Here is an 8,559-nt window from a genome sequence, read left to right as displayed (position 1 = left end):
CTGAATTTTTTATACCAAATTTTCACACCAAAAATCTGCAATAAATCCATGAATACACCATGATATGGCATTGAGCCTCAACTGATAGGATGATATATGCAAGATGAGCATCCACCTCTGAAATTAGGACATTCCAAGCTTGTATGATTGACTTACTAAGTAGCAAGCCTCCACAGACAACAACTCTGCATTAAGAAAACCCTTATTCAAACCACTAAAATAAAATATTTTTTTGTTGATGTAAGATTTCTCTTACACCCAGTAATCTTTCTATTTGGCTAAAAGGGAAGGTAGCAATGTTACCAAGGAGGGGCTTGTATAACTCCAAGAAACTAGATCTTTATCCTAAAATAGGGTAGGTGTTAGTGATCCATAAGCCTTTGTGATGATGACTTGGACCTATAAACTTTGAGGGAAGCCCTTGAAAATTTAGCATCTAGGCAACTTGGATAACATCAACTCCTTCCATCCTTGTGAGATTGATATGTGTGTTAAAGATGACTAACTAATCCTATTAGGAAAAATTACAATTACTATTAAGTCTAAGGAGAGAGAAAAGAGGTATAATCAAGGAAAGGCTAGTGTAAATCCAACCAATCAATTATTTCAAGATAGGATAAGGGTCAATGATCTACAAGCCTTTGAGGTGCGGAATTGGATCTATAAACTTTGAGGGAATTGTTGAGTTTGGTGCCTGTTGGTGAACAGATTGTCCTCCAAGAAAAATTTTACAAATATAACTTTGAATGCCCAAGTGGGTGGATTAATCGGCACCAATAGTTGGATAGGTTATCATTGGATTGATAACCTTCCTCTAAATTTTGATCGGGTATAGCTCCCCATGCAAGATATATAATGAATTGATTGTGGATGCTTTTAACCAAAAAGCACACAAGGATTTCAAACATCTACCTATAAACACAAAGTAGATGAGAAAAATTAAACAACTACAACAAAATAAATCGTAAATGACACAAAGTCTATTCACCCTGACATGCTACAAATGATGAAATCAAGAAATACATTTTCCATCTTCTTGAGAAAGTGTAGAAATAAAGCTATGAAGATGTCTTGCAATCTGAATGTCTACAAGAAACAATGATAGTAAAAGCACATTTAGAGAAAACTAAAGTGACACAAAGATCACAATTAGTGGAAAGAGGATCGCCCAAATTCTAAGTTTTGATATACAATCAACTTTCAAGTCTCCCTTCCCTAAAGCATAAAAGATACAAAGACCTTATTACGCATTTGCAATTACAATCACCATTAAAGAAAGTTGTAACAAATCAAAATTCTCCTATTGCTAATACATAGTTCAGAACAAGAAAATGAAAACTTGCTCTGACTCCCACAACCTCACAAGAAAATGGAATCAAAAAATTTGGGAAAACCTCTCCTCCCTGCTGTAGCACATAGTCTCGAGTATTGGAGAGAAAGATGAAACCCTTTTTTGTTTGATGCTTTCACCATATATAGAATTTGGTGGAAAACTGTTCAATTTCTATAACTAATTCTTGGAAATCTTTTTTGCTTCCCCTTTCTTTTTCACTTTTAAGCTTTTCAATCTCACTCCCTTATTTATGGAATCATAACACTAAATTCGTGACTCTCCACAGTTGTTTCAGGGTATCTCAGTTAGATTCCCATTTAAAAAATCATGCATGAGGATAGTTTTGGTTTCTCTCTTTATAATTTAGTTAGTCACCATAGACAGGGTGTTCGGCTCCAAATGGCGACATACGGTGCAGATTTGGCCGTATCTCTAAAGCTCGGGCATGGGCACAAGACATTTATTATATGATTGAAATGAAGAGGCAGAATGCTTGGAATCTCTATTGATATATCCCCGCTGACCTGTGAGCTCCAAGATGACCGAGCCTCTCAGCCTTTTGACCCCAATGCACATTTCCATTGTGGTATAATTTATCCTTCATCATTGCCTGCTAGGGATTAGCTAGGTACCTCGCATATAACCATTGCCACTTAATGAAGATTTGACAAGAATCGATTCATGTTCCTTTATCAAACTATTATTGGGCTTGGAGAGAATGTATGACATCTATTTGCAATTTATATTACGGTTCTTGTTATCATTTATCAAATAGACATGTGGACTGCTGCGGCTCTAAATATTCAAGCAAGATATCAATGATCATGAAGACCCAATTTTTATATGTTGTTGATACCGATTAATTCATTTCGGCATATTGGGAGAAAATTCACGAGTCATTAATCTTCCACAGTCCTCTCTAAAACCCGCAAGTCTCTTTCCATCTGCAACATCGGGTGTCCACGTGCATGCTTAATATCTTGAGCCGCTCTGGAAAAGGCTTTGTTTTCCATGTGTGATGTAGCGAACAAGTTTCGTTGACTGTGACCGCTCCTATAATACACCATGGCCACAGGTTCACATAAAGCCAAAGGACTTAGGTCAATTGCACGTGTGGATTAGTAGTCTGTTGAATGATTGACATGTTATATGGTCAGTGTTTTCATGAATATCAACTATGCCTGAGCACTCGAAATCATTGATGTCATCCAAACACTAATTAAAAGAGACTTAGCCGAGCAGACCTCCCTATCTTGAACGTGATTGAATCAAACTTAAAGGAAAACTCCTCGTGCATACCCTGTTAAGCATCTTGTGGATCTGCTCCGTGCATCTAAACCTTTATGGAAAGAAACTATACTCAGGCTTCAAGCGTCAAGTCTTTGCATGAATTCCATGGTGAATCCTGCCCATATCTTAATTTTACATTTAAAACGTGTTGGTCCGCGGTAGAATCATTAGAACCCTTGACAAATGATTTCTGCAAAGTATGAGTGCAAGCTCTCAATTTTCGTACTTTGAAATTTCTATGGGCTAATCTTTACTTTTGTGCAGTCACTGTGCCTGTTTTGACCTTGAAAAACTTGCTTGTAAAACTATCATTGAAGTGAAACACATCCTCTTCGTCTATATCCTTTCCCATGGGTTCTTTGCACAATACATTCTTCCCCTTCACACAAGCAAGAGACTGCAAACACCTTTTCAAGTTTGCAGTTGGTATATCTGTTGCGTGCTCAATTTCCTTATAGCTTAGATAATCTGTTGTATTGAACAGCATAAGAATACACATCTGATAAGTGGAAACATTAAGCTCATGTTCTAGACTTGCCAAAAGTTGCTTTTAAATCTGCAGTGCCCATGTTAGTCTGTCATGTCAATCTTCTACCAGTATGTGTGTTGAGGTAGTATGCTTGAAACTTTTCACACACAGTCAAAATTTCTGAAGGAAGATTGCAGCCCACACCTGGCTCTGTTGGCCATGAACCTGTGGTAAGAACTTGGACAGCCAAAGAAGGCTCATCGTTAGGTTCACTGGAGGCAGCCAATAAAGTGTTAAACCCTTGCACTGTATCCCTAGAAGTTTTCATATTAGTAAACATGCCTTCTAATTTTGAAGTGAACTGATAGCCACGTTCTGAATTTCCATATGTAAGCTTGGAATCTGTTATTTGAAAATCAACTTTATGCTGACAGGTTCCTTTATCATTCTAAATCTAAACCTTAGCATTGAATTGATATACTTGAATGAAATTGATAAATCTAATGAAACCTCTTGTGAAGTCCTCTGAACTTGAACTAAACAATCCCTACACTTCTGCCTTGAATCATTGAACTTGACAATTTGAGCTTGAACCTTGATTCTAAATCTGCATGTCGAACCAATGAATCATCGAAACACTTTGAACCAATGAATCCAAGCCACTGAATCATATATGTGAACCTCTCAGAATAGATCATTAATCCTGCATGAGCAAACTGAACTATTTCGAACCACTCTGAACTACTTCGAACTGAAGTTCGAAGTGGTTCAAAACTCTACACTTTGAAGTTTTAGAATTGTGTCCATATCAGATACTAACAGTGCCTAAGAAATCTTTTTCATCCTAAGTGTCATTCTCAACTAAGTAAGCATTCCACTAAACCATCTTTGGTGGATGCTTAACACCAACCACCAAGGCCAAAAGGGCCAAAGGTTTTTCTCTTGATCTTAGAATGGGATTGGGCTAGATTAAATAGATAATGACTTACATTTCCTTGAAACTTATATAGACACATATGTACTAGTAATTAGTATGTTTGCATGATTCTATTGAAGGAGTAAAATCAATTTCTTAACCCTAGTTCATTACAAATTATAAATTACAAGGTATGTATTGTGTCTACTTTGTGTTTTCATGCATTCAAGTCTCTACTTCACATCTTTATGCATTAATATGTCTACATTGTGTATACTTTGTATCTTCATGCATTTAATTTAAGTGTTTATTTATGTATTCTTTATATTTTCATGCATGAAAATATATATACCATAAATACCTTGTGTCTTCTTGCATCTAATTACTACTTCAAGAAATGCAATATATCACTAATCTCTACTTGAGGAAAAACAAAATTTGAGGGGGGAGGATTGTGATATCCCAATTAGAATAAGATTATATAGCTACAATATAAATGAAAAGTTAATAAATAAGAACAATATATCAATATAATACCATATAAAATAGTAATATTTGTTGATGTTTCTTGGATCTGCTGCAAATGTAATGGCATTGCCTATAATAAGATATATGTCTTTCATAAGCAACATCCTCTCATTTATATTGAGCATGGGTGAATGAATAGACATGTCTATTCAATAAATAGATAATTAATAATACAAACTTAATTTATATATATATATATATATATATATATATATCTCAAATAATAAGCTTATATCTTACATAATATTATATCTCATATATAATTATATGAATAACCATAGAGTTATCTGATAGAAGCTACCAAACATTAACACTCCCTCTTAGCAAGGGAGGATAAACACACACAAAATATTACACCATTGGTAGTATAAGGAATGTAAAAGAAAACTCATATGATATCGAGAGTATTGATCTCCATAATATCAACACATTATATTCATCAATTACTCAAACTAGGGTATGATATCACAATTGATATCAAGAGTCTTGATCTCCTAGAATATCAACATCTGGTATTCATCAAGTAATAAAAAATAAGGTTAGATATCACATTTGATATCAAGAGTATTGGCCTCCCAGAATATTAATGATATTCACCACTTACTCAAAATGTTTAGATATCACATTTGATATCAAGAGTATTGGCCTCCCAGAATATCAATGATATTCACCAAGTACTCTAAGAGTAATGGCCTTCTAGAATGTTGAGATACAAGACATTAACCATTTACTCAATTTATTTTATCTCATAATACAAGTTTATTGTAAGATTGTCACCTTACAACAACTTCTCCAAATACAAGTGATGATCATTTGGAAGTCGTCACTTCCTAATGATGTACACAAGGGATAGGCCCATATATAAGTCACATGGTCATAGTCCTCTTGACGGTGACAACTTATTGATCATTATAGAAACTATCTCAGCATGGTTTACTCCCTCTTAATCAATAAAATTGGGTTCACTGAAGATTAACCAAATAGCATCCTCAGTCTTCTCCCTCTGAATCTTAATCTCCCTCTTTGTTCTGCAAGAACATTCTTGAAAGAAAAGATCAAGGAAAATAACTCATAAAAATATAAATAAGAATGTTAACATTAATTAAAATGTTAGTAGTTTAACTCATGTTTATTACTAACAATAGCATAAACAATTCTAACATAACTCTTCATTTTAGGGTATGTGCAAGATCATGGTGTACCAAACTGTGGCCTTAAGTGGCAATGAAAAATCAGAAATCAGGGTTATGTCAACTTGACACATAATTTTAAAGTGGTTATGGACTTTATATCAAAAAGTTGTAAGAAAATAATCTGTAGAAAATTGAATGTAGTTTCTAAACTACTAGGCCTTATTAAGAGAAAAAAATAATTGATTGGTCAAAAGTTTGAATTTTAATGCAGTGTTACAAAAATTTTAGGGCAAAAATAAAAAGTAGGTATATGTCTGACCACCTTAATCAAAATCAAATGATAATATTTTTTTAATATAATTATAGATATGAAAATTAGACTCATGCCCGGATGTGACGCATATTTTTTGGTATTTTTATTCCAAATAAATAATTAAATATGATTACCAAAATTTTTTTGGAAAGAAAAAAGTCCTGTGTCTGACCACCTTAACTAATAGAAAATTTTACCAAATTTTTTTTTTTTTTTTCTTATACTAGGTGAACCATAGAATGTGACGCAACTTTTAGATTTAAAAAATGTTATACCGTTTGAAAATGATAGCTGTTTTTCAATCAGTATGTCAATCAGCACTTTACAATAATCTTCATTGATAATTAACTAATAAATACTTATCGATCTCAAAATTTGACAGAAATTATATTGATGGAATCTTGAGAGTGATATTAAAAAACTCTTTTCGTCTCATTCAATTTCAATCAAAATAACATTGTCAGACGACTACCCGAAGTCTGAGTATCACTAAAATCTTCTTCAAACACGTCTTTTGGGTTGACCGGGTAGGCTTGGTAAATACCAAGCCTAATCAAATATCAGATTTCAAATCGGATATCGGATTTCAAATCGAATATCCGATTTGAAATCAGATATCCGATATGGCTAGGTGAATTTTGGTGAGAATTTTGAAATCTCAACCCATTTTGGAGGAAAAACCGAATTTAAGACTTATAGCTTATGATTTATAAATTATTTTTGTTATATATATATATATATATATAATAACGTAATGTAAAGATATAACATATAATATATTATGTTATTCTCATTATAATCTATAAATATAATTTATATTATTATTTTTACTAAATATAATAATGTAATATATATATATATATATATATATATATTATATATAAGTATGTTATTAATATATATATATAATAAAGTAATATTTTTATTAAATATAATAACCTTATATATATATATATATATATGTCATTAATATATATAATAACGTAATATATATTATAACATAATATTTTATAACTTATGATTTATAAATTATTTTTGTTATATTACTATGTAAATATGTATTATAATATATATATATATATAATGTAATGTAAGATATAACATATAATATATTAATATATAATAATATATTATGTTATTTTCATTATAATCTATAAATATAATTTATATTATTATTATTTTTACTGAATATAATAACGTAATATATATATATATAATAAAAATATTATGTTATTATATATATATTAATAACATACTTTTATATATATATATGTTATTAATATATATTATTATATTAATATGTATGTTATTAATATATATGTATATTATTAATATATATGAGTCAAAGGGGGTCATAGGTTGACCTATGACCCCCTTCGACCCATTACATAACAACATATGTCCCTAGGGGTCTTAGGACCCCTAGTGACATATTAGAATCATTCTTATGTGTCGAAAGAGGTCATAGGTTTACCTATGACCCCCTTCGATGCATTTCATGATGACATATGTCTCTAGGGGTCCTAGGACCCCTAAGGACATATTAGAATCATTCTTATGGGTCAAAGGGTGTCATAGGTTGACCTATGACCCCATTCAACCCATTAAATGATGACATATGTCTCTAGGGGTCTAGGACCCATAGGGACATATTAGAATCGTTCTTATGGGTCCAAGGGGGTCATAGGTTGACCTATAACCCCCTTCGACCTATTAAATGATGACATACGTCCCTAGGGGTCTTAGGACCCCCAAGGACATATTAGAATCGTCCATATGGGTCAAAGGGCGTCATAGGTTGACCTATGACCCCCTTTGACCCATTATATGACGACATATGTCCCTAGGGGTCCTAGCATCCCTAGGGACATATTAGAATCATTCATATGGGTCAAAGGAGCTCATAGGTTGACTTATGATCCCCTTCGACCCATTACATAATGACATATGTCCCTAGAGGTCCTAGGACCCCTAAGGACATATTAGAATAATTTATATGGGTCGAAGGGGGTCATAGGTTGACCTATGACCCCCTTCGACACATTACATGATGACATATGTCCCTAGGAGTCTTGGGACACCTAAGGACATATTAAAATCGTTCATATTAGTCAAAGGGGGTCATAGGTTGACCTATGACACCCTTCAACCCATTACATGAAGACATTTGTCGCTAGGGGTCCTAGGATCACTAGGGACATATTAGAATCGTTCATATGGGTCAAAGAAGGTTATAGGGTGACCTAGGACCCCCTTCAACCCATTAAACGATGACATATGTCTCTAAGGGTCCTAGGACCCGTAGGGACATATTTGAATTGTTCATATGGATCAAAGGAGATCATAGGTTGACCTATGAACTCCTTTGACCCATTAAATGATGACATATGTCGAATTGTTCATATAGATCAAAGGTGGTCATAGATTGACCTACGACCCCTATTGACCCATTAAATGATGACATGTCCCTAGGGGTCCTAGGATGCTTAGGGACATATTAGAATTATTCATATGGGTCAAAAGGGGTCATAGGTTGACCTATGACCCCCTTTGACCTATTACATGATGACATATGTC

The 8,559-nt window shown here is 33.3% G+C and overlaps 1 pseudogene; it reads right to left on the bottom strand.

Moving 5' to 3' along the window:
* Window positions 1-2,232: 2,232 nt before the first annotated feature.
* LOC149551571 (cullin-3A pseudogene) overlaps window positions 2,233-8,559 on the bottom strand; it is a 92,351-nt pseudogene continuing 86,024 nt past the window's right edge.

The sequence above is a fragment of the Cupressus sempervirens genome, chromosome 6 (genome assembly GCF_028749045.1).
Source record: "Cupressus sempervirens isolate cs-2001-9-10 chromosome 6, ASM2874904v1, whole genome shotgun sequence".
Taxonomy (NCBI): Eukaryota; Viridiplantae; Streptophyta; class Pinopsida; order Cupressales; family Cupressaceae; genus Cupressus; species Cupressus sempervirens.
This window is presented reverse-complemented; position numbering and strand designations above follow the sequence as displayed.